The following is an 11,074-nucleotide window of genomic DNA, read 5'->3' as shown; positions in this document are numbered from 1 at the left end:
CCTTAACTGTACCCCACAAAACCATAATAAAAAATACTGATTAATAAAAAAAAAAGAAAAGAAAAGAAAGAGGAGAGGACAAAATAGACAGAGGGCAAGGGAGGGTGAGCGGGGAAGAGCCAGAGCTGCAGGAACTTAAATCTACAGGCCCAACTGTGCTATTTCAAATCTCCATGATCACACCTTCTGGGGCCTGGGACCCATGAAAGGACTCTGAAAGTGGGCACGCTCCCAGTACCATGGCTCTGTAAGTCTTATAAATGACTAAGAAGCAAATGCTGCTGGGCCCCCCTTTTGTTCATTTGAAGAAAGAACTGGAAACCAGCTTGGGGATTGAACCTCTCTACCATCCCCTACTATATCCCCTACTATACCCCATATTTTCTAGTATTGTCCAAAATCCTGGCACATTTGAGAGTTGGTGATCAGGACAGCAGTGCAACTCACAGAGAGGTATTTTGGGAAAGTCAGGGTCAGCTTGTGAAGGGCATCACTTATTCAGTCACTTAGTCACTCAGTTGGCACTTAATTGGCATCTACTGTTTACCAAGAAGTTGTTACTTGTAAGGATTACTCAAATAGATAAAGCAAACTCCATTTTTTTTTTCTAGGGGAGGTGGAAAAATGTCCCGTCAAGGGGAACTTTTTTCCTGCTGCAATGGGAAGTCGGTTGCTCTGCTCTGTTGTTCTAAAATTCACTCTGGCATAAAATTCACATAAAGATTGACCTAAGTGAGAAGGAATATTTATTTTTCCCTTTATAAAATAGGAAGTGAGAACTGATGGACCTTAGAAACCTCTTCTACATCTAAGATATGGTGATTCCTCATTTCTGTGATCTGCACTTGTGTTAATTTCTTCTGTCACTATGTCCACTGGATGGGGCAGGTGATGGCAGGTGATGGCAGTTTGATTCTAGGTTCACTTATGCACCCACCTGTCCGTGCGTCCATCCATCCATCCATCCATCCACATATACATACATGCATTCACCCACCTATCCATCTGTTCACCCAGCCATCCACCCACTCATATATTCATCCATTCTTCCATCTATCCATTCACCAACTCATCAATCTACACTTCAATCCTCCCATCCTCCAGCCCACCCAGAAATCCATCCATTCCTCCATCAATTCACCCATCTCTCTATCTCTCCATTCACTCACCCAGACTTCTCTCATCTGTCCCTTCTTCTGTTCCTTCTTGTTAACACTGAGCTCATTTATTACCCATGAAGTTAGGTGCTGGAGTCGGAGTGGGATGGAGACATACATGTGTCCCTGCATTTCTTCTCTACAAACCAGCAGTTTATTTAGAAGACAAATGTGGTTTCATGCCAGTGCATAAAATAAAGCCTGATACATGGATGTTCTTCTGCCAAGTTGCATAAGGCCAAGGGTACAGGGATTTGAGATCCTGGGTTTCAGAAAGGTTCTTCCTTGATCCACATTAACATAGGTAATCAGTAAAGATGCCTGCAATTGCCCCAAATCCCAAATGAGAGCTCATTGCCTGTCCAGAGTACACATAGGAACCACCAATGTTCTTCTCATGCTAGCAGACACCCTGTTCCATCCAGCTCCTGTCTGCACAGACTTAAAGAGCAGAAGCTCATTGTAGCACTCTGATGGCTTTGTACACATCCACACAGGCCAAGCAGACAAGGGTTTAACCACAGTTTACCTGCATCTGGTCAGAGCCCCTCATGACCCTCCTGGGAATATGAGAGGGTGCAAGGATTGTGAGACACTCTCTCTAGGCATCCCCCACTTGTCTCACTGTATTTCCTGGGGTCTGTCAGGAGCCAGTATCTCCTGGGTCTCAGGTTCTGATGATGCATGCGGCATCCTATCTTGGCCTCTTCAGAACAGAGTCACAGACTGACTCTGCAGTTTCACTGCAGCCTGAATACAGGTCCTCAGCAGTGGGCTAGCCCCAGATCTTGCTGCAGTCATGGACCCCTTTTCCTTTGTAATGGTCCTTTCTGGTGTGTGGGGCAAGAACAACCCAGGCTGACACCTCGAGTTCCTCTTCCTTTCGTCGTCTATGTCGGTAATACACTCTGAATCTAAAAGTGGCTTGTTGTACCTTTACTGACTGAGAAGTCAAGCCTTAGCCTTGTCATGTTTCTTGTGTGCTTGTTAGAAATTCTATATTTTCAGTCAGGTGCAGTGGCTCATGCCTGTAATTCCAGCACTTTGGGAGGCAGAGGTGAGAAGATTGCCTGAGTCCAGGGGTTTAAGACCAGTTTGAGCAACTTGGTAAGACCTCGTCTCTACAATAAATCAAAAAATTAGCTGTGGATGGTGTCATGTATCATGGTTTCAGCTACTTAGAAGGCTGAGGTGGAAGGATTGCCTGAGTCCAGCAACTTGAGCCTGCGGCAGCCATGAGCATACCACTGCACTCCAGTCTGGGTGACAGAGTGAGACCCCTAGTCAAAAAAAAACAAAAACAAAATTCTAGATTTTCTACTCCATGTCCTCTTCATTAAATACTTTTCCCAGTTCTGCAAAGCCTTTCCTGACCACTGCAACCTTCAATCAATTTCACTCTTTCTAGTCACTTTAACACTAAATCAATGCTCAATTATTCAGTCAATTATTTAATCTTTTGGGGCTTTAGAAATAATTTAGAGTTTATCTCTTGCCTTTACAATGAGATGATAACACTTTCCTTCCTAAACTTTGTAATAACTTTCTTTGGTTATTTTATAATATCAGCCTCCATGAGGCTATGAGTGAGATCATTTTCTTCATCTTCCACAAACTCTAGAACAGCTTTAGGCAAACAGTAGGGGCTTAAATTGTTAGTTTAATTAATTTGAGTTCTCAATGAGTTCTCTGATTTTAGTTTCCTACCACAGCCCCAGCTATACTTCTTCCTGGAGGTTGGAACTTCATGTTCCTATAGGCTATGGTCCAGCGCCTTGAGCAAACTTTAACTGATCCCAGTACTCAGATTCATCAAAACCCAAGTAAGTTGCAACCATACTTCATCACAGCAAGCCTAAGGTACCAGTCTTTACCATAGGCTTCCTCTCTCCCAGTCATCAAAAGCCACTGACTATAAGCCTACCCAGCAATGGCGCTTTTTGATTAATCTCATTTCATCTCTACATCTTTTGCATTTTACTCTTACCACATGCACAGTCTTGGTACTACATGAAAAAAATAAAAGATATAACCTTCCAGAGTGTGGCACAGGGTTGTAAATCTCAGACATTTGGTGCATCAGGGGAAGTGTGAATTAGGATCAGACAGTAGGACAAGAATGCCCGTGTAGGTGTGTGTATTTTGCAGGAAAGGGAGCAGCTGCCAGGAAAAGGGAGGACAAGGTTATTTGTAGGTGACACTTGCAAATACCAAAGAGGATCATGAGGAATTCTGAAAGCTCAGCTGCCAAACTTTAGTATTCATTTTACGGACAAAAAATGCCTGTAGCAATCTGTGCTGTGAATCACTTTCTATGTATGTGGACCCCAAACTCCTTATGTTAAAAAACAAACCAAACAGACAACAATCAATAATGTCACAGGATAAGTTAACCAATGCGTGGAAGCCTGGGATAGATTTACTGGGTCTCAGTTGGTGGCTAGGTCACTTCTTGGAATATGTGAGGTTCTTCTGCCACTGCCTTTGCCCTTAGAAGTCCAGACAAGAGGGGCACAGCCAGACAGGTAGAGAGGTGTGTCCTCATGCACAGACACAGTCAGAGGGTGGGTTTTGAGGAAAGTAGTGCTGGGAGTACAACTCAGTGCCTGAATTTTCAGAGCCTTGAATGTCAGTCTTAACAGTTTATGTGGGAACTTCCAGGTTCATGATTCAGCTCAAAGCTCCTCAGTTCCCATTTGATAACACAAATGTGCTTGGTGTCTATAGAGGCTTCCTCTGTCTAAGAGGCTGAGGTTTCACTGAGTTCTCACTTTCCATGGAAAATCTATTTTTTGTTTTATTTGGAAGCCAGCCTCCGCTTGCACTGTGATGTCGCTCTATCATTTTAAATTAAATTGTTCCTCTTGTGGTTTAATCCCTGTGTGTGTTTTAATTCTTGTGAATCCAATTGCACTTCCCTTAGGAGGTTGCTCAATGTGGTGTCAAAGTTGAATAAATAATAAATAGGGCACATCAAGATTTCCATGTCTGCAGCTAGTGAGGGGGTGTTGGTGGTATCTTTTCCAGGAGTACATGATGCCTGAGAGAGGTGGGTGTGATGTGCCTGAACCTGGTTCCTGCCCTGGAGGGACACCCAGGTCTGTCAATACAAGGGTAGTGGGGGGGTCCCTTAAGTTCAGCATTTCCCTCTGCAAATCTTGACAACATGGAAATCAACTCTCCTCTCCCATGTCTGTGTATGGTGGATCTGAAGCTTTTGGTTAATTTAGATTTCAGGGGCTACAGGCCAGCCAGGTGACAGGGTGTTCAGCATTCAATCAGAGGATATTGGACCAGTGTGATTTGGTGGGAAAGAAGAAAGAGCAAACCTTCTTGTCCTGAGCGTGAGTGTCCTGCTGACACCAACTCTGAAACAGTGAGAATGACTTCTTTCAGCTTTTGTTGCCTCATCCATCAAACCAAGAGACAAACCCTGTGGGCCGTCCCTAATGTGTTTGAGGAGGTGGGGCACAGTCACTAGGTCATATGAGGTGGCATCTTTCATGGAGTTCACTGTGGCCTCCTGATTCAAGATTCCAGAGGAATTTCAGGGCAACAGGCCATGGAAAAAGACATAGGGGAAAACATACTTAGGGATGAGTGTGTGATGGGTATGATGGTGAGGGGATAGAAGTGTGTGCCCTATAGATAGAAAGAAGTGCTTCCAAATCTGCTCTTACTGGTGGCCAAGATGTGTGTATCATTGTCAAAATTTTTAATAATAGAGATTAAAAATAACAGAGAGATAGAGCCACTTCCCCGTAATATATCCAGCTGCTTAGCAGAGCCAGGCCCTATGTTCTGGATGTAATCGGCATTCTTCCCACAAACCTTAATCCACAGGCTGAGCCAGGAATTATCATTGCCCCTAAGCAGTAGCAAAGATCCCTGAGAAAGAATTTTGGACTTTTATACTAATTATTGTTCCATAAGAGGTATTATTAACCTGGGATCACTGCATAAGCTTCAGGGGCAGGGGCCATGAGAGCCCTGAACATCATGTAGAAGTTTAGACAGTGGACATGTGTATTTTCCTAGGAAGAGATTCCATCAGTTGTCCTCAGGTGTTCCAAGGGTTAGAGGGGGTCTCCACAGCAGAGCCCAGGCTGCCTCATGTACCTCTGACAGTCTGGCTGGAGAAGCACACAGCTGGGTGCAAAGAGCTGTGTTCTGCAAAGGTGCACACCCTCTGGCTGCATTATATTCCACTGGCATTTCTAGAAGACAGCAAGATATGAATTATTCTACAATAATGGGAGTCTGAGACAATTACTGTCTGAATTCTCTAAGTGTGGCATGGCAGCTTCTAAACCCCAAAGACAGGAAGCAGCCGTTATAAAAGACACATGAAGTATATTAAACAATAAGAGCATGGCTACTCCCTCAAGCAAGAGGCTGTCTTATCAAAGTCAACTGCAGAAATCAAGGCCAGAGAGGATCCACGGGGATCTGAGCAGAGAAGCCTGCTTCTGCCTGTGGGTGTCACAGCCCTTGCGATCAACAGCTGCAGTGCAGTGGCTAGACATGTGACCACCTGGAGTGGCCTTGTCGACTGTGTCTAGCGGAATCTATACACCACTTAGTTTTTCCTTTCTTCCTCTTCAGACCAAACATCTAGAATCAGGGTCCCCTTGGTGTCTGAATAGATAAAGCACCTTGACATTAACACTGGAGACTTACTGAGCACTGAATTCCAGGTGCACTCTCGGTCCTGCTGCTACCTACAGAACTATAGAAAAGAACAATGGTAGGCCAGAGAGAGAGTGGGAGAAGCCAAGTAAGACGATCAAGGCACAAATGCACATTCTTAAAAACTAAGGCGAAATGATACCATTGAGAGTATAAGTAAGGCTAAAGTTGGAACTTTGCAAAGGTGCTAGACAAATATGAGACAAGAGCAATCAAGAAAAAAAACAGAAGTTACCATAAGCATTATTAAAAATGACCTTGACAGAGTGGACAATTTCACAGAAATTGTGATCTTAACAAAATGTACTAAAGAGTAAATAAGACAAAATAGAAGAGTTGAATAGCCAAAGAGAACATCCAATGAATAGTTTAAAATTTTCCCCAAAGAACACTCTTCTAATCTTCAAATCCATGCATCCAACTGGACGTTTTCCCTGGGATGTCTCAAAGGAATGTTGAACTGATCCAAGAAGGATGTTGTGATGTCTACAGCCCTGATCCTCTCCCTACCCTGTCCTCCAGGATTGTTTATATGAGCACCATGGTCATCTATCCCATCACCCAAGCCCAAAGCTTCAGTCACCTCTGACATCTCTGTCCCTCATCTCTCACCTGTCAGAATTTCCTCCTAACTAGGGCTTGGATATAGCTCCTTCAGCATCCAGGGGTTTCCCTGCTCTTCCCATGATTCTCTGCAGTGAGGTCATGTGACACATTTAGGCCTGTGATCCTAGAACATGAAGAATGTGAGTCACTCTGTACAGAGATGGTCAAAAGCCAGTACATTCATCTGTGTCTTTCTGGAGGACAATGTAGCACTTAGCTCAGTTGCACAATAAAAGAAAGCCAGCAGACATGCACAGGGTTTAGAGTGAACAAGAAATAAAACGACTATTTTGAAGTTTGCTGTGGAAGCGATACCACTATTCTGTCTTACTTGCCTGGTATTACAATTGTTATCTTCCTCACTGGTCTCTTACTGATCTCCTACTCCAGTCCTTTTAAAAAAATAATGTACTTAGAGTAAACCTTTCTAAAAGCAGATCTGTACATGTGTACATGAACACACACACACACACTCTCTCTCTCTCTCTCTCTCTCTCTCTCTCTCTCCCAATGTGGAGTGGAACCATGTTTCCTCCCTCTACAGAACCCTCATACATCCCGTTTCCCCACCCGAAACAGCTGCCAGCCTCTAGTCGCTATGATTTTCTTCCCATTTCCCACTAATACTCCAGATGTCAGCTTAAGCATTCCCTCTGTGGAAAACATCTATGGAAAACCCCCCCACTTTGTGTTTCTTTCTTGCACTCTCACTGAACCATGCTTTTACTTTAAAAATTCATATCTTTGTGTGTAATTCATAATTAATCAGCATAATTATTTATTTGACATCAGACCCCACATTAAGCTGTAAGCTTTCTGCTACTGCTCGCCTTCACATACCTGACTTAGTACTCAGCACATGGGAGAGACTCAGAGGATATTTGTAGAATGGATGAATACACAAGAACAAAAAACATAATGAGCTGGAGGCTCTGAGATTTTCCTACATTGCTATGACCCATGCTTTCTAGAATTGAGTCAATTTGGATATGTTCTATCATTCTGTAGATAGGACCACCATACCTCTGTAGCAACTGGCCAGGTCTCCTCATCTACATGATTCACTATTTTTCCAAGTTTAACTGGTCCTTTTGCAATAAATCTGTTTGTTGATATTCTCATCTCTAATTTTGAACCCTAGTATATATGACCACATAGTAGAGTATAAAATCTGAGAGCTTATTCATGCCAATGGATCATGCAGAGCAGGGAACAAACAGGATTTTTTGTCCTGCCTGGGCCAGAAGCCCTCTAAGCATAAGAGGGGCAGTGTGCTGCAACAGTTACAAGGAACATCCACTGGAGAAAGTTGGCCAGTGTCTGGATCATAGATTCATTACTTAATGAAACAATTTGCAGACGTGCTCTGTTCTTCCATTTCCTCAACAACAACATCAACTTTAGAAGGTATTCTAAATATCAGATGAATTCATGCATGCCAAGTACTTAGCCCAGTGCCTGGCACAGCATACTTGCTCAACAAATGCTAGATGTGATCCCTCACCACGGTTGGACAGTTCTGATCATTTTTCCTCTCTTTGAATCTACATCTGTTATCTTATAATTTCCTCCTATCTGTCTTGTTCTAATCCCTATGGCTATGCAGAGTAGACCTGTTCTCTTTTCACATGACAGCCCATCAGAAGCATTTTAAGATAGGAATCGTCTTCTTCCAAATCCTCGTTCCTTCTTGCACATAACCCAATTCCCACATCAGCTTCATCCCTATTGGATGCTGTGCCAAATGACTGGTGTTATTTCAAGACTGCCAGTAAGTCTAGGACCTTTTGTTCTTACCACTGCCCTGGCTGACTTGGATTCAGCTTCCATCCTCCCTGGAATACATTATCCTAAAAAATGTCTATGCACCCCTAAAAGGCATTTCCCCCTAATAGTTTGGGCATCAGATTTCCTAATGAGTTGCAAAATTTTAAACAATTTTTCCTGGGAATAATCTTTTCACCCAAGAACTAGACATTGATTCATGCAATGGGGCATTGCTGTTGGATTGTGGGAAGAAAATAGTTGCATACTAATGTTCTTTGTGAGAGTCTCCTCCACGACCAGTCACTGAAGAAAATGTCATTTGCCAGACACACTACCATAGGTTTTTAGCAAAGATGAAAGCCAGCTAGCATTCTCTGGACTTGGGTTTAAGAAATTTCAAGGTCTCCTTAAGGGTTTCCAGACTTTGGTCTTGTTATGGCAACTGCTCTGTGATAGTTGAATCCCCCAATCAGATTTCTCTTCCTGGGGAGAAACACTCTATATCATCAATGAGTTCTGACTAACACACAAAGAGAACTTGGTTCTGCACAGTCAGGACTTCCCACTCTACAGGACAGTCTTGTTAGACACACTCTCCCAGCCTCCGTCATAGTCATGGGACAAAGTGTTCCATGTCCACCTCCACATCTCTGCCATGGCAACCCCTTCACATTCTTCTGCCTTGGCTTCGAAGTGTGGCCGTTATTGGCCTTTTCTCCCTCCACAACTCTGCCTGCTCTTTCCACGGGACATGACGTTCCTGGAGCTAAGGATTGTCATCAGGCAGTTCTCAGGTTAATGCCTATGAACACAGGTAGTTCTCTACTTTGCATTTAAATAGTGTTATGATTCTTCCAAACGTTATCACCCGCATGCTATCACTTGAAAAAGGGTTTCATGTCATCTGGGATTTTTCTCCCTGTGTAAAATCTGCAACATGGCCATGTGATATACAGATCTTCATATTTTATCTTTTTAGATGAGAATTTTGAGGCTCATGGAGTTAACAGACTTGCCCAAGGTCATTACGTTTGTAGCAAGATTTAAATACAGATTTGTTTGTCTGAATTCCTGCAGACCAGGCCATGTTAAATCTAGCACACTAGGGAACACTTCAATGACATTATCAATGTCAATATTCCGAATGAATGCCCTGTCCTCCTCCATTGTAGATATGAGAAAGTAAGTTCAGAAGTGCCTAGATGCAATTTTCTCAATTTCAGATAATGATGGATAGAGAATTCTTTTTTTTTTTTAATTTTTAAAAAATTTTTATTTTTTTTTCCATAATCAATAATTTTTATTATGGTTTTGTGGAGTATAGTTAAGGGTTAGGTGTACAATTACGTTTCATTCAGGCACCCTGTTGATAAAAGGTGTTTCCTCATCCTCAGACAGATATTTGCTACTGTTAATCCCATCTCCCTCCCCCCCATAGTTTCCCAGTACCATCAGTCATTTTCTTATAGTATTACATGGGATGTTCAAGGTCCATTATATGAGTGAGAACATGTGATACTCAGATCTTTGTTTCTGTGAGAGGTCACTCAGTATTATAGACTCTAGTTCCATCCAGGTTGCTGCGAAATTCATGATTTTGTTCTTTTTTATGGCTGCATAGTATTCCATCGTGTATATGTACCACATTTTTTTAATCCAGTCCTCTTTTGATGGGCAGCACGGTTGCTTCCAGGTTCTTGCTATTGTAAATAACGCTGCAATAAACATACGTGTGCAGGTATCTTTTTGAAAGAGTGATTTGTGTTCTTCAGGGTATATTCCCAGTAGGGGGATTGTGGAGTCATATGGGAGGTTTATATTTAGAGCTTTTAGGAATCGTCACACTGCTTTCCACAGAGGTCACACTAGTTCACACTCCCACCAACAGTGTAGAAGTGTTCCCTTTTCGCCACACCCTCTCCAGCAGCTGTTATTTTTTGAGTTGTTGATAATTGCCATTCTGACTGGAGTTAGGTTGTATCTCAGTGTGGTTTTGATATGCATCTCCCTGATGATTAGTGAGGTTGAACATTTCTTCATGTTCTTCGTGTCTCTTGGCTGCTCGGGTGTCCTCTTTTGTGAAGTGTCTGTTCATATCTTTTGCCCATTTGATAATGGGGTTGTTTGTTTTTTTCTTTTCAGCACGTTGAGTTCCTTGTAGATCCAGGATGTTAAGCCTTTGTCAGACCTGGTGTTGGCAAATACTTTTTCCCAGTCTGTAGGCTGTCTCCCTGCTCTCTTGATGGTTTCTTTGGCCTTGAAGAAGCTTGTCAGTTTAATAAGGTCCCACTTGTCTATCTTCTCTCTTATGACCAGTGGGTTTCGGGTTTTGTTCAGGAATTGGATGCCAGTTCAGATTTCCATGAGGGTGTTTCCTTCATTTTCTAAGGTTCTTATGGTTTGAGGTTTTAAATTTAGGTCTCTGATTCATTTGGAGTTAACCTTTGTGCATGGGAATAGATAGGGGTCCTGTTTCAATTTTCTGCATGTAGTCAGCCAGTTTTCCCAGTGCCATTTACTGAATACGTTCTCCTCTCCCCAGTGGTAGGTGATGGAGGCCTTGTTGAAGATGAGTTGGTTGAGAAATTGAGGTTTTGCTTTTGGAATCTCAATTCTATTCCATTGATCTATATGCCTATTCCTATACCAATACCAAGCTGTTTTGATGATTGTAGCCTTATAGTAAAGTTTGAAGTCTGGTAATGTGTACCATCTGCTTTGTTTTTTTTGCTGAAGATTGTTCTGGCTATTCTTGGACGTTTGTGTTTCCATATGAATTCCTGTGTTGTCTTTTCTAGGTCTGAGAAGAATTTTGGTGGTAATTTGATGGCTATTGCATTGAATTTGTAGATTCC

The sequence above is a fragment of the Carlito syrichta genome, unplaced genomic scaffold (genome assembly GCF_000164805.1).
Source record: "Carlito syrichta isolate Samal-C Ts95f unplaced genomic scaffold, Tarsius_syrichta-2.0.1 Scaffold316250, whole genome shotgun sequence".
Lineage (NCBI taxonomy): Eukaryota > Metazoa > Chordata > Mammalia > Primates > Tarsiidae > Carlito > Carlito syrichta.
The sequence above is the reverse complement of the archived record's forward strand: the minus strand, read 5'-3'. Positions refer to the sequence as shown.